General features: G+C 36.8%; 1 protein-coding gene across 5 annotated transcripts in view; it reads left to right on the top strand.

Moving 5' to 3' along the window:
* The first annotated feature begins 422 nt into the window (after positions 1–422).
* LOC103097073 (myelin-oligodendrocyte glycoprotein-like) overlaps positions 423–11,805 on the top strand; it is a 34,414-nt gene continuing 23,031 nt past the window's right edge. For 3 of the 5 annotated variants that reach the window (XM_007491034.3, XM_056795025.1, XM_056795026.1), the window contains exons 1-2: positions 430–627; positions 7,562–7,673. The gene's annotated coding sequence lies outside the window, so the exon portion shown is untranslated. Of the gene's footprint in view, positions 628–7,561; positions 7,674–11,805 lie in introns of all 5 variants that reach the window. The other 2 variants (XM_056795027.1, XM_007491035.3) reach the window with 2 other exon arrangements.

Below are 11,805 nucleotides of genomic sequence, written 5' to 3'. Positions count from 1 at the left end.
GACTCTGTGCTCCCATCTTCATACTTGCTCGCTGGCTATAATACTTTTAACACTGACTCGTGAGTACCTGTTTTCATGAGGAGGAAATAAAAGAACCTTTGACACACTGACACCAAGTTCAAGATTCTTTTGAGCAGGTGGCTCTTCTCATTTATGAAGGTACATATCCATGCCAAAGTCTTCAACATAAAAGTAGGGGAAATGCAGAATCTATTGTTTACAAAGTTGTCTCTTTAATTAATTTAATTAATCCTTTCTTTGTCCTGTGAATTCCTTTGGTCGGGATGGAGTTCCTCAAGTACTCTTTATGTTTCTCCTGTGTCTTGTGATTGCCATGGGATCTCCCTGCCCCACCAAAGAGGCCTGGGTTCCAGCCACTTCTGACATCACTTCCTCTGGATGAAAAACAAACAAATCTGGACAAATGTACTTATCTTTGGGCTGGTTCATTTTCTTTTCTGCAGACTTTTACTAACTTGCTCCTCCACTTCCTGTTCCTCCTCTTCCTGATCCTCCTCTTCCTTACTAGCCTTTCAGTCCACGAGCTTCTCAGGTTGGGAGCTGCCGGTCAAAAAAGACATGGATTTGGGAAGCTCTGGAGGAAGTCCCTGGGGCTAGCAATTTGAGGTAAGAATCTCACAATTCTCCAGGGACCAACCAAAAATCTCAAATAGTTTTGGGAACAGCCTAAAAAGAGGATCCGTTGTCACTGGGTGAAGAGTGGAGGGAGGGGATGTGTGTGAGCCTCCTTTCCCCAAAGCACTCTGAAACCGGAGACTTTCAGGGTGCTTCTCTATTGGGGAGTTCCTGTGAACTTATCCTTCCTAGGAGGGGAGAAAGGCTACAAATGTTTAAAAGGACTGCTGTAAGCTGCCACACTGAAGTTCTAACTTTCTTAAACTTCCTCGCTGAGAGCTTGCTTTCTGCGTTTATACAGCCACTCTGGAGAAACCTTGGGGCCCCTACACTGCTCTGGCCAGCAGTTTCTAACTGCTAACTAGAAAACCTACACATAGATTGTCAGTCAAAAATCCGCTACCTCCTTATCTGAGGATTAGATTTTAATGATAGCAGTAGTCTTTAGATAATCATAATTGTAATTTGAGGATAGCTAAATAATGTTAGCATAAGTGATGATTTCAGAAGGCCTTTTGTGAGCATTTTAGTATAAGTATTAAGCTTTTGAATTAAGTAAATAACTGCTTTAGCATAGGTAATCATTGTTAGTAAAGAACTCAGTTTGGGGCCTGAGTCTTCAAAATTGCTATATCAAGTGCCTTCTGCAATAATTATGGTCTTGAACTTGTGATCCAGTATGAATCACTTGGGCTGACCCTGGCTTCAAAGCCTGGTGCCACCCAACAACTCCCAGTCTTTTCATTTGAGTCCCTAATCCAGACTCCCCCATTCCCTCCCTTGTCTACCAAGTGCCTTCTAAGGCAATGTCAAGTGACTTCCTCTACCAATGAGAAGTATGTCCTGCTCTATTTTTTAAAATTGAAAATGCTTATTTAATTAATTTCATCCTGCTCTATTTTTAACATGGTCTTGGGTTATTTTTAACTTGCTATGTAAGTTGTGATATTTTTTGGGTATAGGAAGGTCTCTTATAGTGGTTGGAGTCTTTTGGTCTCACCACAAGCCCTCTTGCAATAAACATTTCTTTTTCTCTTGGAGACTTTGTGTCCCTATGCTTAGAAATTACACAACAGTTTTCAATGACTCCTGTTTCCAGAAGAGCTGGAAAATTCTCTAACTCCTAAGCTCTCCCCTCCTGCAGCTTGGTTTTTCTGTGTACCCAGGCTATTTGCCCTCCTGCTTAAGCTTACACAAAACTAGGTATTTTAAAAGTTTTTTAAAAAGATGTATGTTGTAATAGATATATTTCTGAGGGTGTATATTTGATTGATACTAGATGATTAATGGATCAAGTTTTGCCTACCCTCCTCCCGTTTTCCTCCCCCTTTTCTTCAGCCACCCTCAAGTCATTCAGGGTGAGTTGTAAAGTTTCAGAGGAAATACTTTTTCCTCTTCTTTTCTCAGATAAGGGTTTATTTGGGGAAGACGGGACAAGGGTAGAGGATAAGGTAAGAGGAGTAGGGTTTCCCTGTTTTCTATAGTGAGTGTTGGTTGGAGGATATTGAAGGAAATGGCAATCAGTCACAATTGTGAAACAGAGTCAGTCATAGAGATATAAGGACTATGGTCTTTCTTCTTTCTCTTCTTTCTTCAAATCAGCCAGCCAGCAAAAGCCTTCAGCTTCAGTCACCACCATCAGCCCAAAGCCCAAATCCCCCCCAGTCATAGTTGGCTTGGCTCCAAACTGCTTTTCCCAGTCACATTCAAATGGAATCTTTATTTGGCTGACAGATGATCCATCCTCAGCTTTCTGTCCCTTGCATGCATTTTCTTATAATTTCTCTCTTCCACAATGTTAACTGAGAAGCAGATGGGTTAAGTTTATCAAATTAAATGTTGATAGGAACATGAAGAAATAGGCCCGATATTACATGGCTAGAGCAACTTTGACTTTTTTTTTTTTTGAAAACAAGGTGGAAATCTATATTAAGAGATATGAACTCTTCATGCTCCTTGACCTAGGGATCTTTTGACTAAGATTAGGTGCTAAGGGCATTATTGAGAGGATAAAAAGCCATGCATGCTTGAAAAAATTCATGGAAGCTTTCCTTGGAATGACAAAATAACTGGAAATAATAATGCAGTGATTGGGAGAAATGACTGACTAGATTGAAATATTTGAATGTAATGGATTATATTATGTAATGAGAAATGATAAATATTGGAAATATAAATTTATGAAGAGATTAAGAGAAGAAAAGAGAATAAGGATAATTCATACTATGGTTACATTAAAAAAATAATAGCCACAAAATCAAAAGAAAAAGGTATCAAAGTAAAACAAATCCAAAGAGAACTCAATAGAAAAGGGTGTTTATGTTATCACACACATATAAGTTACATATTTTAAAATAAATTACAAACAATGTGGAGTATGTGGTTTTGCATATATATATATTTTAAACCTTTACCTTCCACATTGGAATCAATAACGTGTATTGGTTCCAAGGCAGAAGAGTGGTAAGGGCTAGGCAAGAAGGGTTAAGTGACTTGCCCAGGGTCACACAGCTGGAAAGTGTCTGAGGTCACATTTGAATCAAGGACCACCTAGGTCTCTAGGCCTGGCTCTCAATCCACTGAACCACCCAGCTGCCCCCTTGCATGTATTTTTTTTAAACCCTTACCTTCTGTTTTGGAGTCAATACTGTGTATTGGCTCCAAGGCAGAAGAGTGGTAAGGGCTAGGCAATGGGGGTTAAGTGACTTGCCCAGGGTCACACAGCTAGGAAGTATCTGAGACCACATTTGAACCCAGGACCTCCCATCTCTAGGCCTGACTCTCAATCCAGTGAGCCACCCAGCTGCCCTCTGCATGTATTTTTAAAATGCATTTTAAAAAATATTTTTGGTGGTGGTTATTAAGTATACTATTTAAAACAGTGAAAAAAAAGTTTTAAAAAAGATGAAATGTTCTTTTATTCTAGTGTCAATAGTGATCACAGGAAGTCATTGAATGGGGCAGTGTCATATCAGACCTCTACTCTAGGAATATCATTTTGGGGCAGTGTAAAGGATGGATTAACTAGAGTTACAAATATCATGTGGGAGACTACTACAGAAAAAGAAGGTTCAGGGCAGTTATATGGTGCAGTGGATAGAGTCCTGGGTCTGGAGTCAGGAACATTCATTTTTGTGAGTCCAAATCTGGCCTCAGACATATATTGGCTATGTGATTGGACAAGTCACTTCATCCTGTTTGCTTTAGTTTCTTCATCTATAAAATGGGCTGGAGAAGGAAATGGCAAATTATTGCAATATCTTTTCCCAAAATCCACAAATGGGTTCACAAAGAGTCAGACAGTACTGAAATGATGGAACAACAACATGTAGAGATCCAAGTGAGAGGTGCCAAAAGCCTGACGATTAGAGGGAAAAGTCAGATGTGAAACATGTGGAGCTACAAAATCGTAAGATTGTGCAAATGATCATAATTGTGCAGGGAGGGGGAGTGAGGAGTAGAGAATGACCGTGATGCTGAAAGCCTGACTAACTAGAAGAATGGTGGTGTCTTCAATAAAGTAAAGAGGTTGGAAGAGCTCAAGGGTTGGGGAAAAGACAATGAAATGTGATCTATAATGAAGATCAAAACCTATCCATGGGGGGGCAGTTGGGTGGCTCAGTGGATTGAGAGCCAGCCTAGAGATGGGAGGTCCTGGGTTCAAATCTGGCCTCAGATACTTCCCAGCTGTGTGACTCTGGGCAAGTCACTTGACCCCCATTGCCTAGCCCTTACCACTCTTCTGCCTTGGAGCCAATATACAGTATTGACTCCAAGACGGAAGGTAAGGGTTTTAAAAAAAACAAACCCTCCATGATGGCTAATCTTCTGTAAGGCATTCTGGCATTCTGTGCCTCCTGTGATGAAAAGGGGGAGGAGCAAGGCTCTTACTGACCAGTACAAGTAGAATCTGCCAGTTTGTGCTCTTTCTACTAGCACAGCTTTGTGTAATGCTGAGTCATTCATACACCATAATGAGATACTGAAATAGGAAATTATGGAAGAGATTTTAAAATTTTAGTTTTACTTTTCAAATTTGGATTTTTTATTGTTATAACAAATTTCCACATAGGTTTTCTAAAGTTCTGTGATCCATATTATCTCCCTCCCTTCTTCCCTTCCCCCTCCTGGAAATGACAAGCAATTTGATCTGAGTTATACATGTATTATTGTGCAAAACACATCTATATATTACTCATTTTTCTGAGTAATCTCATAGAACCAAAACCCAAAATACATACCCAAATAAACAAGTAATCATATGCTTTCATCTACGTTCCTACTCCAACATTTTTTTCTCTGGAGGTGGATAGTATTCATTTGCATAATTTCCTCATAATTGTCCTGGATTATTGTGTTGCTATTAGTAGCAAAGTCTATTACATATGATCATTCCACAATATTGCAGTTACTGTCTATAATGTTCTCTTGGTTCTGCTTATTTCACTCTGCATCAGTTTATCTAGGTCTTTCCAGCTCTTTCTGAAATCTTCCTGTTCATCATTCCTTGTAGCACAAGAGTATTCCATCACCATCATATACCACAATTTGTTCAGCCATTCCCCAATTGAGGTACATCCCTTTAGTTTCCAATACTTTGCCACCACAAAAAGAGCAGTTCTAAATATTTTTTGTACAAACAGGTCCTTTCCCATTTTTTCTTATCTCTTTGGGATACAGACCTAGTAGTGGTATTACTGGATTAAAAAGTATACATTCTTTTATAGCCCTTTGGGAATAATTCCACATTGCCCTCCAGAATGGTTGGATAAGTTCGCAACTCCACCTGCGATGCATTAGTGTCCCAAATTTGAGTGTCCCTCCAACATTTATCATTTTACTTTCTATTATATTGACCTATCTGATAGGTATGAGGTGGTATATACTTCAGAGTTATTTTAATTTGCATTTCTCTAATCAAGAAGGATTTGGAATATTTTTTCATATAGTTATTGTTAACTTTGATTTCTTCTTCTGAAAACTGCCTATGAATCCTTTGACAATTAATTGGGGAATGACTTAGATTTTTTCCAAATTTGACTTAGTTCTTTATATATTTGAGAAATGAGACCATTATCAGAGAAATTTGTTATAAATCATTTCCCTCAGTTGTCTCTCTTCTAATCCTGGTTCCATTGGTTTTGTTTGTACAAATTTTTTAAAATTTAATATAATAAAAATTATTCATTTTATATCTTGTAATGTCCCTTCTTCATAGGCCTGACAGGTAAACTATTCTAGGTTCCCCAAATTTACTTATCAGTTTTTATGTTTAAATCTTATACCCATTTTGACTTTATCTTGGCATAGGGTATGAGATACTGATCTAAACTTATTTTTTCCAAATTTCCCAGCAATTTTTGTCAAATAGTGAGTTTTTATCCCAGAAGCTTGAATCTTTGGGTTTGTCAAACACTAGATTGCTGAGGTCATTTACCTCTACTCAATTTCCATTGATCCAAACTTTCTATTTCTTAGCCAGTACAATATTGTTATTATGATTACCACATTATAATTAAAGATCCATTATTGCTAGGCCACCATCCTTCATTTTTTTTATTAGTTTCCTGGGTATTCTTGACATTTTGCTCTTCCAAATGAATTTTGTATTATTTTTCTAGTTCTATAAAATAGTTTTTTGGTAGTTTTATTGGTATGGCACTGAATAAGTAAATTAATTTATGTAGGATTGTCATTTTTATTATATTAGCTTGGCCAAAACATGAAAAATTAACGTTCTTCCAATTATTTAGATCTAACTATTTATATGAAAAGTATTTTGAAATGTGTTCATATAATTTCTGTGTTTGTCATGGCAAATAGATTCCCAAGTATTTTATATTGTCTGGAGTGAATTTAAATGGAATTTTTCTTTCTAACTCTTGCTGCTGAGTTTTGTGGGAAACAGAAATGCTGATGATTTATGTGTGTTTATTTTGTATCCCGCAACTCTGCTAAAGTTATTAATTATTTCAACTAGTTTTTTAGTTGATTTTCTAGGATTCTCTAAGTATACCATCATATTATCCACAAAGGCTAATCATTTAGTTTCCTTATTGTCTAATTTAATTCCTTCAATGTCTTTTTCTTCTCTAATTGCTAAAGCTAGCATTTCTAGTACAATATTAAATAATAATGGTAATAATGGGCAGCCTTGCTTCACTCCTGATCTTATTGGGAAGGCTTCTAACTTATCCCCTTTGCAGATTTAACTTGCTGATGGTTTTAAATAAATACTACTTATTATTTTAAGGAGAGGTGTTTTTATTCCTATGCTTTCTAGTGTTTTCAATAGGAATGGATGTTGTATTTTGTCAAAGGCTTTTTCCGCATCCATTGAGATAATCATGTGATTTCTGTTAGTTTGATTATTGATATGATCAATTATGTCTATGGTTTTTCTAATATTAAACCAGTCTTGCGTTCTTGGTATAAATCCTACTTGGTCATAGTGATTGATTCTTATAATATATTGATTTTAAACCTCTTTGCTAGTACTTTAAGATTTTTGCATCAATGTTCATTAAAGAAATAAAGAAAGTAATTTTCTTTCTCTGTTTTTGGTCTTCCTGCCTTAGATATCAGTGCCATATTTGTGTCATAAAAAGAACTTGGTAGGATTCCTTTTTTGCTTTCTTTGTCAAATAGCTTATATCGTATTGGGTTTAATTGCTCTTTACATGTTTGATAGAATTCACTTGTGAATACATCTGGCCTTGGGGAATTTTTCTTGGGGAGTTCATTGATGACTTATTCAATTTCTTTTTCTGAGATGGGATTTTTAAGTACTCTTATTTCTTCTTTTGTTAATCTAGGAAATTACATTTTTGTAAATATTCATCTAGTTCACCTGGATTATCAGATTATTGTCATATAAAAGTATCTCCTAATGATTGCTTTAATTTTCTCTTCTGCTTATTCTAAGTACCTGCCTGACTAACTGTCTCTGGACACTAGAATGGAAGCCATGTTTTCCAGGAGAACCATTCAACTCTTTACCATCTTGTGCTTCATCCTTCTTCGCCATCTCAACTCAGGTAAGGACAATCTGGTCTTAGCACCTATAGCTGACTCTTATCTGTTTACTCTCATGCTTTGATTCAAATCCACAAGAAATTTTAGAAGTGTTCAGGGTCTATATTCAGAGCCTATCATGTATATACAGAACATTCTGTTTGGAGAGATAAAAAGTTTAGCAGGGATGGCCTTCCCAGTTTAATAATAATAACAAACATTCAAATATCATATTCAGAAAATAGGATGAGCTCATGGCTGTGTAATCAGAAGACCCTTAAGGTCATCTAACTTAGTGACCTCATTTTATAGGTCTAGAGAGGGGAAAGGACTTGACTTGGTTGAGGGAGCTCCCATCAGAAGGCTTCAGTTTTCTCAGGGAAATAGGAAGTTAAGTCACCTTTTGTAAAAGTGAGTTAGAAAATTCGGGAACCTGGGTTCCATATAAGAAAAATCAATTAATCAATTAGGCTGGCAATAAGTAATAAATGATCCATCATGATTAGAGAAATGCAAATAAAAACAACTCTTATGATACCACCTCACACCTAGCAGATTGGCCAATATGGCAGCAAAGGAAAATTATGTTTTGTAATTTCCAACTACAGGAACACAATTAAGAGAAATTGATTCTCCTAGTGTTAAGGGTTGATTTTTGGGTAGGTGTTTGACAAAAGTGAGAAGAGCAGTTTAATAAAAACACTAAGTTTAATTTAGAAGAAGTTTAGATAGAAATTAGAAGGAGGAAAGTGAGATTATTACTCTAATCTATACCTAAAATCTTAATCCTACCTAAAATTTCTAAAAAAAATCTAATCTAACTGTCTTCAAGGACAGATTTTTCTGCTTGGGCAATGCCAGGCCAGGCCTAAATATCTACACTGTGTACCTAAATTTATCCCCTGCCTAGCTACCTAAGCTAATCAATAAACATTAATCACCTACAATCCCCTTAAATCCGTTTCTCTATTCCAACTGTCAGCAGTAAAATTGCCTGTCTCAGAGACAGAAACAGAGCTCCTGCCCTCTAGGAAATCCCAAGGCAAAAGAGTTCCTCAACTCTCAATTGCCTCTTCATATATATCTTCCTCATCTGGTATGTAATGGAATCTTCAGCTCTGGCTCACTCTTACTTAGAAATCTGTCTGTTCCTGCCTCTTAAAGAGACACAGGGAGATTAAGAAAATTCCTCTAACACTAGCTATAAAAGAAATAAAGCCAGACTACTGATCAAGATCAAGAGACCCTGAGCATTCTGAGAGATCTTCTTATATACCCCAAAGATTTAGATATCTTTCATACCAGTACCAAAATCATTCAGGACAGTGATAAAAATAGAGAGATGTGGATTGGTTGAAGTAATCAGGAAATACTTCTTGTTGGTAGAAAAAAAATATCACTTGATAGACAAGGGAGGGATGGAGAGCCTGAAGACCAAGTCACAAGTTCAAAGCCATGATTGTTGAGGGTGCATGATATAGTAAATTTGAAGGTTAAGGCTTACAGTGACGTTGACACTTAGGCAGTTATTTACTTAATTCACAACCTATATACTTATACTAAAATAATCACAAACTTACTAATATTATCACTTATGATAGCATTAATTACCTCATCTTAAAATTACAATTATGATTAACTCAAAACTATTGCTAACATTAAAATCTAATCCTCATAAAATGGGGTAGGGGACTTTTCTCTCAAAATTCTCTCACAATGTTGGAAGGGATTTGGCAAAATTGGGATGTTAATGCATTGCTGGTGTATTGTGAATTGATCCAACCATTCTGGAAGGCAATTTGGAATTATACCCAAAGGGCTTTAAAAGACTGCCTGGCCTTTGATCCAGCCATACCACTGCTGGGATTATACCCCAGAGAGATAATAGGGAAAAGTACTTGTACAGAAATATTCATAGATGCGCTCTTTGTGGTGGCAAAAAATTGGAAAATGAGGAGATGCCCTTTAATTGGGGAATGACTGAACAAATTGTGGTATATGTTTGTGATGGAATTGTGCTCAGAGGAATAATAAAGTGGAGGAATTCCATGGACACTGGAACAACCTCCAGGAACTGATGCAGAGTGAGAGGAGCAGAACTAGGAGAACATTGTACACAGAGATTGATACATTATGGCACAATCAAATATAATGGACTTTTCTACTAGCAGCAATGCAATGATTCAGGACAATCCAGAGGAACTTATGAGAAAGAACAATATCCACATCCAGAGAAAGAACTGTAGGAGTAGAAATGCAGAAGAAAAATATAGGATGAATCATGTGATTTGATGGAGATATGATTGGGGGTTTGGCTTTAAAAATTCACTCTATTACAAATATGAATAATATGGAAATAGGTTTTGAACAATGATACATGCATAACCCAATGGGACTGCTTGGTAGTTCTAGGAAGTGGGAGGGAAGAGGGGTGGGAAAAATCATGAATCATGTAACCATGGAAAAATATTCTAAGTAAATAAATAAATTTAAAATAAAAATAAACAACTAATAAGTGAACAGTCCCTGCTGATCTAGATGGAGAAATCAAGTTAGCTCTGTTCAAATTTGTCTTCCATCATTTATCCTAATGGAGGAAATCAAGGATATGTGATGCTGTCTGCAGACATATTTGGTCAAATCTAGTTTTGTTAACATGGTAAGAATGGAGCTTGTGATGGATATTTTCAGTCAATCTGTAAGTAAACAAAGAGGCAATACTCCAAGCCAATAATCAGGTTTATTCAGAAAGATTATTGTCTCAGCAAAACTGGATCATTAGGTTTTCCTCCTGATCTAAGACAACTGAATGAAGGTTTTCTCCCTTTTTTATACTCTTAACATTACATCACTCAAGATCCCACCCAAAAGTCAATCAGCAATCCTAGATGAGTTACTCATGACATGAAGTATATTCTGTGACAATGGGCAGGAGATATATTTTCTAGCAATGACTGGGTGCTAGGTTCTTGAAGAGGTGTCTCAGGTTCTTATTGAATCCAGCCTGATTAAGATGCTCTTTCATATTTCATACTAGCAATGTCCCTTGGTCAAGGAGTCAGCATACTTCCATGTCCCCCACCACTCATCATTTGGACATGCCTCATGTGATTGACAGAGTTACAGTAAAAAGAGGAAGTAGTTAGATTTAGTGCATAATTAAAACTTCCTTTATAAAATATAATTCCTAGGATTCTACTAATCTTACCAAAATTCTTTTAATCACTAATTAATCAGTCCCAGATGAATCACTTCTTGTGATGAAATATTGGTTAATTCTATTAACTGGGGTCTTAATTAAAGGATTAGGAATTCTCATTTTCTTCAGTTATATTCTTTTTTTTTTTGAAAATTTATTTAGTCGATTTAGAACATTATTCCTTGGTTATATGAATCATATTCTTTCCCGCCCTCCCCTTCTCCCACCCCTTCCCGTAGCCGATGCACAATTCCACTGGGTTTTACATGTGTCCTTGATCAGAACCTATTTCCATGTTGTTGACGTTTGCACTAAGATGATCATTTAGTCTACATCCCCAGTCATATCCCCTCAATCCATGTAATTAAGCAGTTGTTTTCCTTCTGTGTTTCTACACCCACAGTTTTTCCTCTGAATGTGGATAGTGTTCTTTCATGTAAATACCTCCTAGTTGTTCAGGATCACTGCATTGCCAATAATGGAGAAGTCCATTACATTCAATACCACAGTGTATCAGTATCTGTGTATAATGTTCTCCTAGTTCTGCTCTTTTCACTCTGCATCAGTTCCTGGAGGTCTTTCCAGTTCACATGGAATTCTTCCAGTTTATTATTCCTTTGAGCACAATAGTATTCCATCACCAACAGATACCACAATTTGTTCAGCCAATGAAGGGCATCCCCACATTTTCCAATTTTTTGCCACCATAAAGAGTATAGCTATGAATATTCTAGTACAGGTCTTTTTCCTTATTATCTCTTTGGGGTACAAACCCAGCAGTGCTATGGCTGGATTAAAGGGCAGACAGTCTTTTAGCACCCTTTGGGCATAGTTCCAAATTGCCCTCCATAAAGGCTGGATTAATTCACAACTCCACCAGCAATGCATTAATGTCCCAACTTTGCCACATCCCCTCCAGCATTCATTACTTTCCTTTGCTGTCATGTTAGCCCATC

The sequence above is a fragment of the Monodelphis domestica genome, chromosome 4, assembly GCF_027887165.1.
Source record: "Monodelphis domestica isolate mMonDom1 chromosome 4, mMonDom1.pri, whole genome shotgun sequence".
Lineage (NCBI taxonomy): Eukaryota > Metazoa > Chordata > Mammalia > Didelphimorphia > Didelphidae > Monodelphis > Monodelphis domestica.
Note: the sequence above shows the minus strand (reverse complement) of the source record. Positions and strands in the feature narration are given on the sequence as shown.